The sequence below is a fragment of the Oncorhynchus kisutch genome, unplaced genomic scaffold (genome assembly GCF_002021735.2).
Source record: "Oncorhynchus kisutch isolate 150728-3 unplaced genomic scaffold, Okis_V2 scaffold2905, whole genome shotgun sequence".
NCBI lineage: Eukaryota > Metazoa > Chordata > Actinopteri > Salmoniformes > Salmonidae > Oncorhynchus > Oncorhynchus kisutch.
The window spans coordinates 310,682-320,138 of record NW_022264850.1 but is presented as its reverse complement, the minus strand read 5'-3'; the positions used below and the strand labels follow the sequence as shown (position 1 = coordinate 320,138).

At 48.4% G+C, this 9,457-nt stretch overlaps 1 pseudogene; it reads right to left on the bottom strand.

The window, feature by feature from the left end:
- LOC109876164 (WD repeat domain phosphoinositide-interacting protein 1-like) overlaps positions 1 to 8,727 on the bottom strand; it is a 29,892-nt pseudogene extending 21,165 nt beyond the window's left edge.
- Positions 8,728 to 9,457: the final 730 nt, after the last annotated feature.

Here is a 9,457-nt window from a genome sequence, read left to right as displayed (position 1 = left end):
GGGGAGAGAGAGAGAGGGGGATAGAGGGAGAGGGAGGAGAGAGAGGGTGACTGTTAGTATGTGAATTGCGCTGATCATTTCCTGGCAGGTTATTGCGCTGCTGACAACAACGTCTCTACGTCTCTATATGTATGTCTCTGGTTGTGTTACTGTAGTTACCTGTCTGTTGAGTCTGACAGAGAGGATGTTGTTACTGTAGTTACCTGTCTGTTGAGTCTGACAGAGAGGATGTTGTTACTGTAGTTCTGTTACCTGTCTGTTGAGTCTGAACAGAGAGGATGTTGTTACTGTAGTTACCTGTCTGTTGAGTCTGACAGAGAGGATGTTGTTACTGTAGTTACCTGTCTGTTGAGTCTGACAGAGAGGTATGTTGTTACTGTAGTTACCTGTCTGTTGAGTCTGGACAGAGAGGATGTTGTTACTGTAGTTACCTGTCTGTTGAGTCTGACAGAGAGGATGTTGTTACTGTAGTTACCTGTCTGTTGAGTCTGACAGAGAGGATGTTGTTACTGTAGTTACCTGTCTGTTGAGCCTGACAGAGAGGATGTTGTTACTGTAGCTGTAGTTGCAGATCTCCGTTCCCTTCTTGAAGTGGTAGACGTTCATCCGTCTGGGGATGGAGAGACTGACCACCACCACCAGACTGCTGGAGAACAACCGCTCCACGATGTACACGTCTGGGGTCTCTGATGGGGAAGAGCAGGGGAACACAGGGGTAGCATGGTATTAGAGTACTGGGGGCTGAGGTAGGTATAGCATGGTATTAGAGTACTGGGGGCTGAGGGTCGCATGGTATTAGAGTACTGGTGGCTGAAGGTAGCATGGTATTAGAGTACTGGGGGGCTGATGGTAGCATGGTATTAGAGTACTGGGGGGGCTGAGGTTAGCATGTTATTAGAATTACTGGTGGCTGAGGTAGCCTGGTATTAGAGTACTGGGGGCTGAGGTAGCCTGGTCCTGGGGGGCTGAGGTAGCATGGTCCTGGGGGGCTGAGGTAGCCTGGTATTAGAGTACTGGGGGCTGAGGTAGCATGGTATTAGAGTACTGGGGGGCTGAGGTAGCATGGTATTAGAGTACTGGGGGCTGAGGTAGCATGGTATTAGAGTACTGGGGGCTGAGGTAGCCTGGTCCTGGGGGGGGCTGAGGTAGCATGGTCCTGGGGAGGCTGAGGTAGCCTGGTATTAGAGTACTGGGGGCTGAGGTAGCATGGTATTAGAGTACTGGGGGCTGAGGTAGCATGGTATTAGAGTACTGGGGGGGGGCTGAGGTAGCCTGGTATTAGAGTACTGGGGGGCTGAGGTAGCCTGGTATTAGAGTACTGGGGGCTGAGGTAGCATGGTAGATGAGTAAGAGACTGGGGGCTGAGGGTAGCATGGTATTAGTGTACTGGGGGCTGAGGTAGCATGGTATTAGAGTACTGGGGGGCTGAGGTAGCATGGTATTAGTGTACTGGGGGGCTGAGGTAGCATTGGTATTAGAGTACTGGGGGGCTGAGGTAGCATGGTATTAGAGTACTGGAGGCTGAGGTAGCATGGTATTAGAGTACTGGGGGCTGAGGTAGCCTGGTATTAGTGTCCTGGGGGGTTGAGGTAGCCTGGTATTAGTGTCCCTGGGGGGCTGAGGTAGCATGGTATTAGAGTACTGGGGGGCTGAGGTAACCTGGTATTAGAGTACTGGGGGCTGAGGTAACCTGGTATTAGAGTACTGTGGGGCTGAGGTAGCCTGGTATTAGAGTACTGGGGGCTGAGGTAGCCTGGTATTAGAGTCCTGGGGGCTGAGGTAGCCATGGTATTAGAGTACCTGGGGGGCTGAGGTACCTGGTATTAGTGTCCGGGGGGGGCTGAGGTAGCCTGGTCCTGGGGAGGCTGAGGTAGCCTCGTATTAGTGTCCTGGGGGCTGAGGTAGCCTGGTCCTGGGGAGGCTGAGGTAGCCTGGTATTAGTGTCCTGGGGGGCTGAGGGTAGCATGGTATTAGAGTACTGGGGGGCTGAGGTAACCTGGTATTAGTGTCCAGGGGGGGCTGAGGTAGCCTGGTCTTAGAGTCCTGGGGGGCTGAGGTTAGCATGGGTATTAGAGTACTGGGGGGCTGAGGTAACCTGGTATTAGTGTCCAGGGGGGGCTGAGGTAGCCTGGTCCTGGGGAGGCTGAGGTAGCCTCGTATTAGTGTCCTGGGGGGCTGAGGTAGCCTGGTATTAGTGTCCTAGGGGGCTGAGGTAGCCTCGTATTAGTGTCCTGGCGGGGGCTGAGGTAGCCTGGTATTAGAGTACTGGGGGCTGAGGGTAGCATGGTATTAGAGTACTGGGGGCTGAGGTAGCCTGGTATTAGAGTACTGGGGGCTGAGGTAGCATGGTATTAGAGTACTGGGGGCTGAGGTAGCCTGGTATTAGAGTACTGGGGGCTGAGGTAGCATGGTATTAGAGTACTGGGGGCTGAGGTAGCATGGTATTAGAGTACAGGGGGCTGAGGTAGCCTGGTATTAGTGTCCTGGGGGGGCTGAGGTAGCCTGGTATTAGTGTCCTGGGGGGGCTGAGGTAGCCTGGTATTAGTGTCCTGGGGGGGGCTGAGGTAGCCTGGTATTAGTGTCCTGGGGGGGCTGAGGTAGCCTGGTATTAGTGTCCTAGGGGGGGCTGGAGGTAGCCTGGTATTAGTGTCCTAGGGGGGGCTGAGGTAGCCTGGTAATTAGTGTCCCTGGGGGGGCTGAGGTAGCCTGGTATTAGTGTCCTAGGGGGGGCTGAGGTAGCCTGGTATTAGTGTCCTGACATGGTTGGTTTCTATCTCCACACCACTGTGTCTGCCAGTAATAAATGAACTGAACAGTAATCACCAGAGACTGCTGGCTAGTGAAGTTATCCATCTACTATTGCCTGTCAACCATTCATCAGTCTACACACAGTGTTTGCAACCCAAATTGCACCCTATTGCCTATTTACTTTTGACTGGGAGCCACAGGGCTCTATGTATTTGGAACACAGCCAGTGATTCACTACAAGGAAGTAGACTAACAGAGAATTACCCATCATTGGAAGAGGACTGGCAAGTAATTTCCCTGTAACTGACACTAATGTCCAGAGAGGCTGGACAACACAACTAGAATGAGATCCTCTGTATGGACTGAACAATTCTACAGCTTGGCAGAGCAGAGTCCTGTATGAGTCAGAGGCCTGTATGAGTCAGAGGCCTGTATGAGTCAGAGGCCTGTATGAGTCAGAGGCCTGTATGAGTCAGAGGCCTGTATGAGTCAGGGGCCTGTATGAGTCAGAGTCTTGAAGGGAGATAATATCACATCCCAATATAAAGCTCTGGTATAGGAGTCATAGAGTACAAGCAGCCTATCAGAGAGAGGCAGAGGAGAACAGGCAGCCTATCAGAGAGAGGCAGAGGTGTTGGAACTAAGTCTATTCTAGGGGAAGGGTTATGGGGTTTGTTTGGGATGGGTTCTAGGCGAAGGGGTTTGTTTGTGATGGGGTCTAGGGGAAGGGTCTAAGGGTTTGTTTGGGATGGGGTCTAGGGGAAGAGGTTTGTTTGGGACAGGGTCTAGGGGAAGAGGTTTGTTTTGGACCGGGTCTAGGAGAAGAGGTTTGTTTGTGATGGGGTCTAGGGGAAGAGGTTTGTTGGGGACGGGGTCGACAGGAAGGGTCTAGGTAGCCTGGTGTGGTTGGGACGGGGTCGAGGGGAAGGGTCTAGGGGTGTGGTTGGGACGGGGTCTAGGGGAAGGGTCTAGGGGTGTATTTAGGACAGGGTCTAAGGGAAGGGTCTAGGGGTGTGTTTAGGACAGGGTCTAGGGGAAGGGTCTAGGGGTGTGTTTAGGACAGGGTCTAGGGAAGGATCTAGGGGTGTGTTTAGGAACAGGGTCTAGGGGTATGTTTAGGACAGGGTCTAAGGGAAGGGTCTAGGGGTGTGTTTAGGACAGGGTCTAAGGGAAGGGTCTAGGGGAAGGGTCTAGGGGTGTGTTTAGGACAGGGTCTAAGGGAAGGGTCTAGGGGAAGGGTCTAGGGGTGTGTTTAGGACAGGGTCTAAGGGAAGGGTCTAGGGGTTGTGTTTAGGACAGGGTCTAAGGGAAGGGTCTAGGGGTGTGTTTAGGACAGGGTCTAAGGGAAGGGTCTAGGGGAAGGGTCTAAGGGAAGGGTCTAGGGGTGTGTTTAGGACAAGGTCTAAGGGAAGGGTCTAGGGGTGTGTATAGGACAGGGTCTAAGGGAAGGGTCTAGGGGTGTGTTTAGGACAGGGTCTAGGGGAAGGGTCTAGGGGTGTGTTTAGGACAGGGTCTAGGGGAAGGGTCTAGGGGTGTGTTTAGGACAGGGTCTAAGGGAAGGGTCTAGGGGTGTGTTTAGGACAGGGTCTAGGGGAAGGGTCTCGGGGTGTGTTTAGGACAGGGTCTAAGGGAAGGGTCTAGGGGTGTGTTTAGGACAGGGTCTAGGGGAAGGGTCTAGGGGTGTGTTTAGGACAGGGTCTAAGGGAAGGGTCTAGGGGTGTGTTTAGGACAGGGTCTAGGGGAAGGGTCTAGGGGTGTGTTTAGGACAGGGCTATACTAACCGCTCTCGTAGATGCAGTCCAGTTTGTCCACTGAGGTCACAGAGAACAGCTTATAGCCTGTCTTGGTTCCCACTGCCAATGACCTGGGAACACAACAACACACACAGAGGTTGATAAACACGTATAGAATATTACAAGTCAAAGTGACTAATGTGTGACTAGTTTCTTCATGCACACCAGAGTATTTAAGAATACAGAGTGCACACACACACAGAGGTAGATAATTTAAAAAACACATTGAATATGCTGGGTTAAAAACAAGCCAATGAAGTGTAACTCATCTCACACCAGACCAGCACACCAGACTTTGCTCTCAATGGTTTTATAGACACTGTTTATTTGGGGATTCCAGAACAATTAACAGTTACTTTGTTTTTCAAGTTAAAAGGACTTTTTCTCTCTCTCTCTCTCTCGCTCTCTCTCTCTCTCTCTCTCTCTCTACACACAGGAAACCGAGTAACACATGTCTAACAGACACATCCTACCTGATATTAACACAGGTCTAACAGTCATGTGTTCCTGTGGATACATGTGTCCCAGGGATTACATGATATGATGTCTATGGTTCTGTCCCAGGGATTACATGATATCATGTCTATGGTTCTGTCCCAGGGATTACATGATATCATGTCTATGGTTCTGTCCCAGGGATTCTGTTTATTGAGTAAACCATTGAGTAGTTCGACTGGTAAAAACAGAAAGGAGGCTAGTATGCAAATATTGACTGAGATGCACTACTACTTGTACTGCTGTCCAACAGAAGAATGGATTCATTTTGGTTAGGTCCTCCTTCAGCACAGTTACATCATTAAGATGACTGAGCAGGGAGGACAGTCATCTAGCAGGGAGGACAGTCATCTAGCAGGGAGGACAGTCATCTAGCAGGGAGGACAGTCATCTAGCAGGGAGGACAGTCATCTAGTAGGGAGGACAGTCATCTAGCAGGGAGGACAGTCATCTAGCAGGGAGGACAGTCATCTAGTCATCTATTTAGGCACCCTAAATAGTGCACTACTTTTTGACCAGGGCCCATAGGTTAGTGCACTATATAGGGAATAGGGTGCCATTGGAGTGTTTATGAAGTTCACTGAGTTGCTCCATTGGACAGTTTCTAAAAGCCACTACTCTGTTCCCCTGAATGGGGCTGTCTGCTGTACATGTCTGGTCCTGCTCTGGAAACGGGAACTAACCTGCAATCATCATCACTGAAAGAAAGAAAGAAAGAGTGTTTGCCATTTTTCTTTTGACCTCACACAAACAGATTCCACAGTAAGCTCTCAGTCTTCACGGGTACGCATTGTTCCTGACTTTGTTTCAAATGGATATTTGTTCATCTTCTTTTCCGGAACTTTCTTTGTGTTTTTTTTGCTCGTTTGAATGCTGTTTTTATTGTGAGATCTCTGGTGGATCAGATCCCCACTGTAGGCTATGTATTACGTAGGCCTATGGGGTTTTAAAAAATGATCAGATCAGATCCCCACTGTAGGCTATGTATTACGTAGGCCTATGGGGTTTAAAACATGATCAGATCAGATCCCCACTGTAGGCTATGTATTACGTAGGCCTATGGTTTAATAATATATTGCCCATCGCATCTTGAAAGAAAACGTAGCCTAAAGTTGCACCGGAAAAATGAAATGAACTGTGTGTAAGTAAATTGTAAATTGGAAGTAATTGTCTGTTCAGATCCAAACCCCAACACCACAGGACAACAGGTCTACTCTGTTCAGATCCAAACCCCAACACCACAGGACAACAGGTCTACTCTGTTCAGATCCAAACCCCAACACCACAGGACAACAGGTCTACTCTGTTCAGATCCAAACCCCAACACCACAGGACAACAGGTCTACTCTGTTCAGATCCAAACCCAAACACCACAGGACAACAGGTCTACTCTGTTCAGATCCAAACCCCAACACCACAGGACAACAGGTCTACTCTGTTCAGATCCAAACCCCAACACCACAGGACAACAGGTCTACTCTGTTCAGATCCAAACCCCAACACCACAGGACAACAGGTCTACTCTGTTCAGATCCAAACCCCAACACCACAGGACAACAGGTCTACTCTGTTCAGATCCAAACCCCAACACCACAGGACAACAGGTCTACTCTGTTCAGATCCAAACCCCAACACCACAGGACAACAGGTCTACTCTGTTCAGATCCAAACCCCAACACCACAGGACAACAGGTCTACTCTGTTCAGATCCAAACCCAAACACCACAGGACAACAGGTCTACTCTGTTCAGATCCAAACCCCAACACCACAGGACAACAGGTCTACTCTGTTCAGATCCAAACCCCAACACCACAGGACAACAGGTCTACTCTGTTCAGATCCAAACCCAAACACCACAGGACAACAGGTCTACTCTGTTCAGATCCAAACCCCAACACCACAGGACAACAGGTCTACTCTGTTCAGATCCAAACCCCAACACCACAGGACAACAGGTCTACTCTGTTCAGATCCAAACCCCAACACCACAAGACAACAGGTCTACTCTGTTCAGATCCAAACCCCAACACCACAAGACAACAGGTCTACTCTGTTCTGTATTCCTTTATGAAGTAAACACTCTCCTGCTCAAGGTTTTTTACCAGTTACCTAACTAAGACAGAATCTATGGACAGGTGTGTGTGTGTGTGTGTGCGGGTGTGCATGTGTGTGTTACCTAGTACCGAGCCTACGACAGAAGCTATGGACAGGTTGTGAAAATTTTCTCCACAGTGCCAGTCAGCCTCATATCAGGTGAGCAGGTGATCTGAGAGTTATTCACTGCCCCAGATATACTGTCCCTATTCTCTACATACAGTAGGGCTCTATAGGCCCTGGTCAAAACTACTAATACTGTCCCTATTCCCTACATACAGTAGGGCTCTATAGGCCCTGGTCAAAACTACTAATACTGTCCCTATTCCCTACATACAGTAGGGCTCTATAGGCCCTGGTCAAAACTACTAATACTGTCCCTATTCCCTACATACAGTAGGGCTCTATAGGCCCTGGTCAAAACTACTAATACTGTCCCTATTCCCTACATACAGTAGGGCTCTATAGGCCCTGGTCAAAACTACTAATACTGTCCCTATTCCCTACATACAGTAGGGCTCTATAGGCCCTGGTCAAAACTAGTGATACTGTCCCTATTCCCTACATTGTGCACTAACCTATAGGCCCTGGTCAAAACTAGTGCAGAGAACAGGATGCCATTTGGGATACATTTCTGTTCATGAAAAGTAGTTGAGCGTGGCGATTCAAGCATTCTCAGTCAGTGCTTACATTAGTCAAAGGAACTCTCTCTCTGTCAAATGGAGTCATTAAGAAAGGGATCAATAGATTTCTATAGGCATTAGTGTGTATAACAGGAGTGCTTTTGAAGCCCCGCCGTTCTGCCTCTAGAACGGTTCCATCCACTGTTGTCAACCGTCGTTTTTTTTGTGTTTTTTTTAGAACAAATCCTGTGGTTTCAGGTTTAAGCATAATTAGTGTGTTTTGTTCAGAGGACTGTGAACTGCCCTCTCTGATCATCACATGCGAATTCTGTAGCCGCTATGTAGAATTCTATAACATCTATGAGCTATTTAATTAGGATTTTTAGGACCTCACAATGAAAGGGAAATCTTTTTTTAGATTGCATCACCATGATATCATACTGAAAGGTGTATTTATCTATAACTTATTTTACAGGAAATGACAAGGACATTTGCTGAGAGAGCATTCTGTTGTAGGCAACCAACCCAACAGGCAGCGGGTTCGGAGGCGCTTACGTGGAGTCTTGGTTGAAAGAGGCGCAGCCAAGCCCCGTCAGCTCCGTCCCCGGCCCGGCTCCCGGTTCACCCGGTCCGCTAGGACCGTCTGCTCCCTCTCCCGTCTCCATCCCGATTCCCAGCGACCTCTTTCCCTCCCTCCGCCCTGGATCGGAGGCCTGGGATCGGCTTTGCCTCTTGGCACGATAGCGTCGGATTGAGGATCCAGCTGAGAAGAAATCTCGATCGCCTTTTTAACAATAAACCGATCTAATCATAGGCCTGAGTGTTTTGAACTTCTTATATCCGGTGTTTTTAGAATCCAAATCTGAGTTCCATAAATGTTCTTATTTAGTACAGAAGAGATCAGACACTCTGGAGAAAGAAGAAGGGAAAAAACCGAAGCAAAACAAGAACAGCTGACAGCTTGTTGCGTCACTCGGATTTCCCGTCCCAGTTGGCTGAAAGCGAAATTCAATGTTGTCGTCGGCTCGATTCTGATTGGTCAGGTGCATAGAGAATGATATAGAGGCCTGTAGTGGCCAAAAATCTATTTTAGCATGGGCAGCGCCAGAGAGGAAGATGCGAAGCAAAACGTTTTACTCCGCCCAAAATCTGTCCACGAAAATAAGGCCAATTTTGAAAAAAAACGACTTCATATTGGAGTTGTGCCTGTTTTCCAGAGATAGATAGAAGACTCAGATAGAGGACTCATCGTGGATATAACCCATTTTAGCATGGACATTGCCATTGAGGGCTTCCACCATTTTAAAGTAGTCAACTGGGTGGGGGTTCCTATGAGTTGGGAGCAATCAGCCAATGAAGAAAAATGTAAATGACTACTTTAAAATGGAGATAGCCTCAATTGTGCTGCCCATGCTGTCACAGATCCTATAATCAAATCACATTTTATTCGTCACATATTTCGTAAACAGCAGTGAAATGCTTCCTTATGGGCCCTTCCAAACAATGTAGAGAGAAAAATAATAGACAAATAATTACATGAGGAATACATATACAATGAGTAACAATAACTTGGTTATATACACAGGGTACCAGTACCTAGTCAATGATAACTTGGTTATATACACAGGGTACCAGTACCTAGTCAATGATAACTTGGTTATATACACAGGGTACCAGTACCTAGTCAATGATAACTTGGTTAT